The following is a 9,720-nucleotide window of genomic DNA, read 5'->3' on the forward strand; positions in this document are numbered from 1 at the left end:
GGCGTCGTCGTCGGGGGCCCGAGCCTGGCGTAGTAACACCGCAGCATGGAGCAATCCTCGAGGGCGTGCTTGACCGGGCCTTGGTGGTAAGGGCAGGGTTTCTTAAGCATGTCGTCGAAGGGTCTGGGGCCCCTGGGGCCTCGGAGATTCTTGCGTTCTGCGGCCGTGACCATATCGGTCTCGAGGACGGCCCGCTTCCCCTAGGCGATCCTTCTTCTTCCTTTTGGGGAGGCGGGGAACCAAGGCCTCAGGGGCCTCATCCCTCCGCTTCCCCTTGGCGTCGTCCATGGGGAAGATGGCCCCTACAGCCTCCTCGCCTGAGGCGAAGTTGGTGGCGATGTCGAGGAGCGCGGCGGACCGAACGCGGCACGTTTCGGCCTAATTCTCGGACCAAGTCTCAGGCAGGTGGTGCCAGAGAGAAAAGCCTGGACAATCTCTGAGTCACCGACGCTGGGCAACTCGGTGCATTGTTTCGAGAAGCGCTGGATGAAGTCTCAGAGAGACTCGTCTGGTTTCTGGCGACAACTCTTAAGGTCCCAGGAGTTTCCAGGGCGCACGTATGTGCCCTTGAAATTCTCGACGAAGATCCGAACCAAGTCGCGCCAATCGTGGATCTAGAGGGAGGAAGGTGCTCGAGCCAGGCTCGCGCTGAGTCTGATAAGAGCAAATGGAAGGTTGCGGATGATGAGCCAGGTCATCGTCGGCGCCGCCTAGCTGACAAGCCAGGCGGTAATCGGCGAGCCAGAGCTCGGGGTTGGTCTCACCGCTATACTTGGTGAGGTTGGCTGGCTGGCGAAACCGGGCTGGAAACTGAGCATTGCAGGATGGCTCTACTGAAGACTCGAGGGCCAGGTGGTTCAGGAGAAGGACTGCGGTCCTCTCCGCTATCGTAGCGGCCGCCCTGATGTGGATGGTAGCCTCGGGTGGGCCCCTCGCTGTCGTGGCGTCGTCGTCGGCCGACCACCTCGTGGTCACCCTACGCCTCGCGTCGATTATCGAGGCGGTCGTGGACCGGGGGGACCCTACCGATTGCCGGCACCCGAACGGGCTCGGGACAAATCGAGGCCTGCCTATCCTGCCGATGCGGTGCTGAGGGGAGGTCCGAGACGGCATCGCCCCGCCGGGAGGCGGAACTCTCGGCCTGCTGCACCGCGGCAGTCTCGAGGAGATCCCGGAGCTCACCGCAAACCAACCATCCTTCCGTGGTGGAGGGCTCGGCATCGCACGCACTAGCATTACCGCAGCCGCGACATTCTGGCTAGCGTGATTGAAGATTGGGGGACGATCGTCCCCTTCGTCGTCGTTGATGTGGTGGTGTACGTCGTGAGGCCCGCCGCCGGGCTCCCCCGTCGTCACCGCAGCCTTTGCTGCTCCTGCTCGAGAGTGCTTCAGAGCTGTTGCAGAAGGAGTCGATCTTGCTCGACCTTGGCCTGAAGCTCGCGGAGTTGTTCCAGGTCCGGGCGCCGGAATTGTCCGAGGGCAAGTTTCTCATTCCGTGCTGCGGTGGGACAATGCACGAAGGCGTCGCATCGCCCATTCCTGATGAAGCGGAGTGTGATTGTCTGCCCCCTCGTCCTCGTCGCCCGTGCTTGGCATCCCAAGTCCGACGTGGAAGCACTCATGAGTGGGATCGTAAGTATCTCCATCGTCAGAATCGGAGTAGCCAAAGCAATAGTCGCTTGCGGCCAAGAAGCGACGCATAGTTTTGTGGTCGCGGAGGTCGGAGAAATCCGCTCCGGCCCACGCCTCGTCCTCCTCCGAGGAGTCGGCGTGGGTGTGAGTCGACGCTGTGGTGTCGAAGTCGAGAACGAAGCACTGGCGGCGCTCCGAGAGATCCACGTGAGCGGAAGCGTAGGTGTAAGCATAAGATGCGGCGGCATTTCTCAACCCGAAGGGGTATGGAGATAGTGCCGCCGCCGGGCTCTATTCTGTCAGAGATAGCTCCTCAAGGATTGGTGGAGCGGAGCTTGATGTTCGGGGCGTCGCCAGGTGCCACCGGCGTTTTTTCCCTTGTCCATGCTCAGGCTAGATAGATCCCCAACCAGGGACCCTGCGCCAACAGCTGGTCGTGGGGTGCCGGCGGAGAGCGGCGAGTCGCCCTGGGTTTGCGTGGCATCGGGATGATCTTGCTCGCGTCGTGCCTGGCGAGCGCGGCGAGAACGGCCGCCCGGGCGCCGCCTGCGCCTGGGCTGCCGATGCGTGACGTCGTCATCGGCAGGCGGGGCTCGGGGTGTGAGAAGTACCATGTCGTACTCATGCCCTAGGGACATGAACTCTAGGCTCCCAAACCACACCACCGTGCCGAGACGCAGCGGTCGTACGGGGTCTGCCATCCGGAACCTGTTGGGATGATGAAGCTGACACGCAGATTCCCCTACCTGGCGCGCCAACTGTCGGTGTTTCGGACCGGGGGGTCCTCAACCAACTAGTGAATTTATCCTGCGTGTTCCCGATTCCAGATGGTGATGCAAAGAGACACAAGGTTTATACTGGTTCGGGCAATTCGGGCCCTACGTCCAGTCTGGGAGATCGATCTTGTATTCCTTGCACCGAAATGCTTGTTGTAGGGGGTTACAAGCTAGGTGAGAGAGGGAGTTAGTCCCAGGTCTCGGCGAGGTGTGGTGTGGGCTGCTTGAGACGTTGCTCTCAGGCGGCTGGGAAGTGTGTGTTACAGGGCGTTGTTCTTCGTGAGTCCCTGTCCCCCTAGAAATAGCCCAAGTCCTTTCCTTTTATAGTTTGAAGGGAGGACAAGGGTAGTACATGAGGCTAACTATACGGCGTCGTGCAAACAGAGGCGGCGTGTCCGAGCCCTGTGGCCTGTTCCTGTGGCGGCGTAGTCGTCGGAGTGGTCCGTCCTTGGAGCACTGGGGCGGCGTGCTGGTCACATCCGATCCTGTGCGTCATGGGAGCTCCAGGGCTGCCTCGGAGTGGGTGCGGCGGTCAGCGTGCGAGTCGCTGTGGACTGACTGTGCGCGAGGCCGAGGCTCGGTCGGTGCCGAGGCTGCACCGCAGTGGGGGGTCTCGGCAGACACGAATCCCGAGATAGCCGAGACCCTGGTGCATAGTGCCGAGGCCCGGAGAGAGCGGTTGATCTGGTGTGCTGGCTCGGAGGCGGTGATGACCCGGGCCAGGCTGTCCATGTCGTGTTGTTTTCGAGGCGGGGATCGCGGGGCACAGTGTAGTGCGGGCGCTGATCGTGGGCACAAGCGTCAGAATACAGTGACCGGTAATCCCGCCGTGCCCTGTCTCAGCTGGTATGGCGCTGATGCGACCTCACGTCCCGTCGGCCATTCCGCGGTGTCGAGCCAGTCGTCCGGCTGAGATTGCGGGAGTGGTTGACGTATTAATGGGACATGACGTGCTGTCGGGAAGATCGGTCGAGGCGGGGGCGACGGGCTATGGACAAGCCGGCCTCGAGCGATACGGAGAATGAGGCCTCGCGCGAGACGGAGATTGGGCTCCTTGCCGAGGCCTTCCGTGAGAGGCCTCGCGCGAGGCGGAAATTGCGTCAGGATGCCGAGACCTCCCGTGAGAGGCCTGAGGCGATGCGGAGAGCCGGGTGGGCTCGGACGGGGCTGGTTATGAGCTCATGGCTTACCCTCTAACTTTGCCGTTGATGGGATTTTAGTGCCTCTTTTGGTGTACGCTCGGGGTACCCCGTTTTATGGTACCCGACACTCGGCAAAGGCCATGTTTCCAGTAGTGTCCCCCGACGGTCTGCTTCATCCCGATGGAGGCGAGACGACGAGCAGGGCAAGCGGGGATGGACGGCCGTGTCCACGGTGGAGCAGCGCGCCGTGCCGGAGAAGGGGCCGCTCCGGCGTGACGAAGAGAGGCGCGACCATGGCCGTGAGGGAATCGCGCTGGGAGGAGTGCGCCATGGCTGCCTTCAACTCCACCTCCGTGAGCAGTGCGCCATGGTTGTCCTGCGCCGCTGCATCCACCGGAGGGAGCCGGATCTCGATGACCGGAGGGAGGCGAGAGCAGGGGCCGCCAGAGGTAGGGGAGGGGGCGCTGAGCTGGAGCTGGCTGTGCTCTGTGAGTTCCACGTGCGAGCTTGGAGACGAAATAACCGTAAGAGGCGTTTTGGGGGCTGACACCAAAGCCAACAGGAATCGGGTCCCCGGTGAGAATATCGGTGCCTAGCCAAATTTAGGTCCATAATAGGGTCTCTACTGGAGTTGGATCTTTGACCTGAGCCTTATATTTAGCTATGGGGCTCTTGTAAGGGCCCTGCTAGAGTTACTCTAATAAACCTTGAGAATAGATAAACGCCATGTTCGCTTGGCTTATAAGTCATACTTTTTTAGCCAACGAACAGTATTTTTCTCTCACAATAAATTAGTCAACAGTACTTTCAGCCATGACTTATCAGCAAGTTACATCCTCATCAACATTGAAGTGTACAAACCAATTCATTGCGTGGATAACACATGCATACAAGATGAATAAACTAACATATGGGAATGCACTATTGTCGACTATTATATTAGAACGGCTAATTGAAATGTTATATATAAAGAATTTTTCTATAGTACCTAAGTACTGCCTAGCAGTTATGTAATATTATCATCTACGCTGACCATCATTCTAAGTCCAGTAGTTGATGATAATGCATGGTCGTACTTTTCATTATTTAGCAGCCTGTTCGGTTGGCTGGTTCGTATCGTTGCTGGTTCGTGAAGAAGTACTGTTGGCTGGTTTGTGTGAGAGAAAAATACTGTTCCGGCTGAAAATTTACGATCGTTTACGACAAGCCACAGTCAAACGAACATGATGTAGGTCTTTTATAGATAGTTGCCACAATCTGGGCCTGTTCGGCTGGTATATAAGCCAGCTGGTTTCGGCTAATTCAATAGTATTCTGTGAGAGAGAATAAACTGAAATAGGCTGACTCCGCTGGTATATATGCACGAGGAGCTACAACATATACAAAATAAATGGATACATTAAGGGTCCCTTTGAATGAATAATGGTTAAATTGAAAGTGGCATCTCTGGTTTATACTACACTCAAAGGATACTCCAACAGCATCAGCAGTGACAAACCTCGTCCAAAAGAAATGGATAAATAAAGAACCTATAAAAGTGGTTCAAAATGGAAAAGAATAAAGTTTTGGATTAGAATCTATGGAAAAGCGGAACAGGCTAGTTCCTTAACAACTACTGTAGGAAAAGAAAGGAAAAATATTCGAGGCTGTCGCCTCCAGCTTACGTTTGGTTTTGCTTGGTGTCAGGTATGGCACTGGATTCCCTTCTATCTCTTCCAGGCCATGCATATATTTGTGCACCATCTCCTACATTCGACTCCTCGATTCTCTCTCTCTCTCACACAAGAGACGAGACGAGACGAGAAGAGAAGAGAAGAGAAGAGATGGCCGACCTGACCCACGGCGCCGTGGACTCGCTGCTGGGCGTCCTATCGGCGGCGATCAAGGACGAGGCGGAGCTGCTGAGCGGCGTCCAGGGCGACATCCAGTTCATCAGGGACGAGATGGACAGCATGAACGGCTTCCTCCTCCACCTCACCAAGTCCGGCGACGACCACGACGACCAGCAGCGCGCGTGGATGAAGCAGGTCCGCGACATCGCCTACATCGCGCAGGACTGCATCCAGCTCTACATGCGCATCGCCCCGTCCCACAAGGGCTTCTGGGGATACGTGCGCCACGTCCCCGAACTCGTCAAGACCTGGTGGCCGCGCCGCCGCCTCGCCAACCGCCTGCGCGACCTCAAGGTCCGGGTGCGCGACGTCGGCGAGAGGCGCCAGCGCTACGGCGTGACCGTCCCCGAGGCGAAAAAAGGGAACAAGCCCGCCGCAGTCCTCCACGGTGCCAAGGGTGCCGCCGACGAGGCCAGGGGTGCTTTCCTGTTGGCCTTTAGCGTCACTTAGCATGGATGCTTTCCTGCAGGCTTTAGCATCAGTTGCCATGGACGACGACGATGGTGCCGGAGCAGAGAAGAATATCGCCATCGTCGTCACATTGCTTCCCGAAGACCTCAGGTCTGACAAGACACTCATCGAGGACCTACAAGCTGTTGTTCTACGCCATGGAGATAATGCTACCATCTGCATGGTCATGGAGATGCTCCTCCGTGCTCTTCATGTATCTCCTCAAGGTCAAGGCCGCGTGAGCAAGGAAGAAGTGAAGAACCTCGTCGTCGCTGCCAGCTCCAGCTCCAGCGGCGCTGGCGCAGGCGCAGATCTTGATCTTCGCAAGCAAGTGATGCTCCTCTGCTACAGCAAGCTGTCCAGGGATTACAAGAGCTGCCTGCAGTACCTGACCGCCTTCCATGAGGAGAAGAGCATCAGCAGGACAAGCTTGGTCCGGCGATGGGCGGCCGAGCGCCTGGTCGTCAAGGAAGAGAAGCAATCGTACGAAGAAGCAGCCGAGATGTGTTTCACTGAGCTTCTCTTCCGAGGCTTCGTTTACCCCGTCGAGCATGGCGCTGCCGGCAACAAGGTCAAGAGCTGCAGGATGAGAGATGAGGTGAAGAACTTCGTCGATGGGATCTCCAAGAGCGAGAACTTCGAGGGAAGCCGATTGCCACCCCACCTTGATAACCAGTTCCGCATCCGTCAGATGGTCGCCAAGCAGGAGAAGAAGCTAGAGAAGGAGAAAGCAGAACGAGGAGCATCAGGCTCAGCCGTATCTCTGAACATCTGTGGGGTTTCCCTTCCAAGAAAGCAGCAGGGCCAGGGCCAGGACGGGAAGTCGTCCGTTTCGGCGGCGAGCAGTAAGAAGCTAGAGAAATCCATCGACAAGCAGCTGAAACATTTCAGATCACTCCCTGAAACCTATCGAGTGAATGTCATGGATCTCGGAGGCTGCAAAGGCCTGAAGAAGCGCCACCTGAAGAGCATCTGCAAGCTGCAGTCGCTCAAATATCTGAGCCTCCGGAACACGGACGTTCCGGATCTGCCCCATCAAATCAAGGCGCTCCAGCTGCTGGAGACGCTGGATATCCGGCAGACCAAGATTCGTCCCACCTGCACAAAGCGCATAAATAATCTAAGCAAGCTGAAGCATCTCCTCGCCGGTGACATCAATCATTCCAGCTGTGATGGGAGCGCACCATTCTCCACCACCGTAAGGATGCCGACCAACATTAGTGAGATGACCGACATGGAGGTATATATAGCTCTTGCTTGCACAAGTATATGATTGTCGTCCATAGTGTTCCATGCATAGATGAGATATTTTTCAAAGTAGTATATATTGCATCTAAAATACACACAAAGAGAGAAGACACAGAAATATGCAATTTGACTCGTTGTCGGTCTTATATATATATATATATATATATATATATAGAGAGAGAGAGAGAGAGAGTATTTAGTAGCCAGCTATAAAATAAGTTATTCTGTAGCCACCTCTATTTACGATAATTTTATATACTAATTTACGATAATGTCAATACATATTTATGATAGTTGGGTTACTATAACACATGGGGATATTTACCATAACGTTATAGTAAACCACTTAGTAAGAAGTTACTATAATCTCGTAAATTAACATAATAATTATCGTAACTTACTATGTTAATTTACGAGATTATAGTAACTCCTTACTAAGTGGTTTACTATAACGTTATGGTAAATATCCCCATGTGTTATAGTAACCCAACTATCGTAAATATGTATGGACATTATCATAAATTAATATATAAAATTATCGTAAATGGAGGTGGCTATAGAATAACTTATTTTATAGCTGGCTACTGAATATACTCTCTCTCTCTCTCTCTCTCTCTCTCTATATATATATATATATATATATATATATATATATATATATATATATAGAGAGAGAGAGAGAGAGAGAGAGAGAGAACTACTACTCTGCAGCTAGCTATAGAATAACTTATTCTGTAGCCACTTTTGAGTTACGATAATTATTATGCTAATTTACATGATTATAGTAACTCTTTACTAAGTGATTTACTATAATGTCATAATAAATATCCCCATGTGTTATAGTATCATAATTATCGTAAATATGTATTGACATTATCATAAATTAGTATATAGAATTATCGTAAATAGAGGTGGCTACAGAATAACTTATTTTGTAGCTGGCTACTGAATATACTCTCCATATATATATATATATATATATATATATATCAACGAATTTCTGATAGAGTAAAATACATAATAGGTTCTCAAATTTGTTCAGTGGTGTCACCTAGATCCAAGAACTATTAATTTGCATGTTTAACTCTCTAAACTTTTACTAAATGGTTCACTCAAGGTCCAAACCTCTCTAACTAGTTGATATGTTAACACCTACACGTGTCGGTGTCATTGTTTTTTTTACAAGCCATCATTCACATTACTGTGGGTCACACATCTATCAATGAAAAAAGAAATCAGCTGATGTAAGTGCAGGGGTGGCGAGGGACTGAGTTTTCCAGTCCTAAGCCAAATTTGTAGCGGCGCAGCTTGTGCCACTAGCTAGTTCTGTAATTTGCTCGTCTTATATCAATGAAAGCCGGTAACGGATCTTTCGAAAAAAAAGAAATCCAATAGGACACTCAAATGTTGCCTGAGAACATAATCTCTCTTTTTGATGGTCATGGCTGGTTTGCCATATCAACGGTCACATGTTAATTTGTATTTGGACTCACGAGGTCATAATTAATAAGTTTAGTGACATATGAAAATTAATGGTTTAGACTCTTAGGTGACACCGCCACACAAGTTCAGGGACGTTGGTGCACTTTATGCTCTTTCTAATATACTATTACTTAAGTCTACTAAGAATCTAACAGTGTTCTTAGACTAGTATTAACGAGTTAAGTTGGTTGTTACTACAATTTGAGAGTTTAGTGACACGAACGCTTGGCATATATATGTGGGAAACCTAAGTGGCTTGTGTTGCATTTTTCTCTTCGCTGCATGTAAAGGTAGCTCTAGAAGAACCAACACCACCAAAACCTTGACTAATTAAATGTTGAACAGGTACTGTCCTGTGTCCAAATTTCTCGTGGCAGCGAGCTCAGTGAACTCGAGAATCTGAAGAAGCTAAGGAAGCTTGGTGTATTTCTCCCCGGAAGGCAAGAAGACATCAATGATCTGCGCCAAGCCATTTCCAAGATGGGAGGACGCCTGCACTCCCTGTCAATTTGGATCAATACACCCTGTGCCGACGACGTTTCTCTTGACAAGAAAGACGGCGATGGCACATTCTTGCATCTGGAGAACCTTGAGAGCCTAAGCATCGCTGGCATGGATAAATCTGGATTGCCTAGCTGGGTCGACGAAGGCCTCAAAAGGCTTTCCAAGATAACATTGTGCAATACTCCTCTGGCGCCTGGGAAAATGGGAACCCTTAGCAAGCTCACCGGCTTGCTATGCCTCAGGCTCCATCACGGGTCATTCATGGAAGAGGAGCTCGCCTTCAGGGCTGACGGGTTCATTGCTCTCAAGTTCCTCCTGCTTGAGAGTGCCGCCACCACCAAGCTCACCTTCGAAGAAAATGCAAGTCCTCAGCTTGAGAAGATCGTCTGGTCCATGGACGCCAAAGTCGCCGCCACAGCTTGTGCTCCTGGAATCGAGCACCTTGCGGGACTGAAGCAGGTGGTGCTCAAAGGCCTACTTGAAGGTGATTCTTGCCCCTTGGTGGAAAAAGCCATCGCAAAACATCCAAAGCATCGAGCCATAGAGATGATCATTGGTGTCTGGAAGATCGTTGCTGTCACCTCCACTACATGA

At 52.2% G+C, this 9,720-nt stretch overlaps 1 pseudogene; it reads left to right on the top strand.

Moving 5' to 3' along the window:
* Positions 1-5,373: 5,373 nt before the first annotated feature.
* Positions 5,374-9,720, top strand: LOC136476611 (disease resistance protein Pik-2-like; annotated as a pseudogene).

The sequence above is a fragment of the Miscanthus floridulus genome, chromosome 8, assembly GCF_019320115.1.
Source record: "Miscanthus floridulus cultivar M001 chromosome 8, ASM1932011v1, whole genome shotgun sequence".
NCBI lineage: Eukaryota > Viridiplantae > Streptophyta > Magnoliopsida > Poales > Poaceae > Miscanthus > Miscanthus floridulus.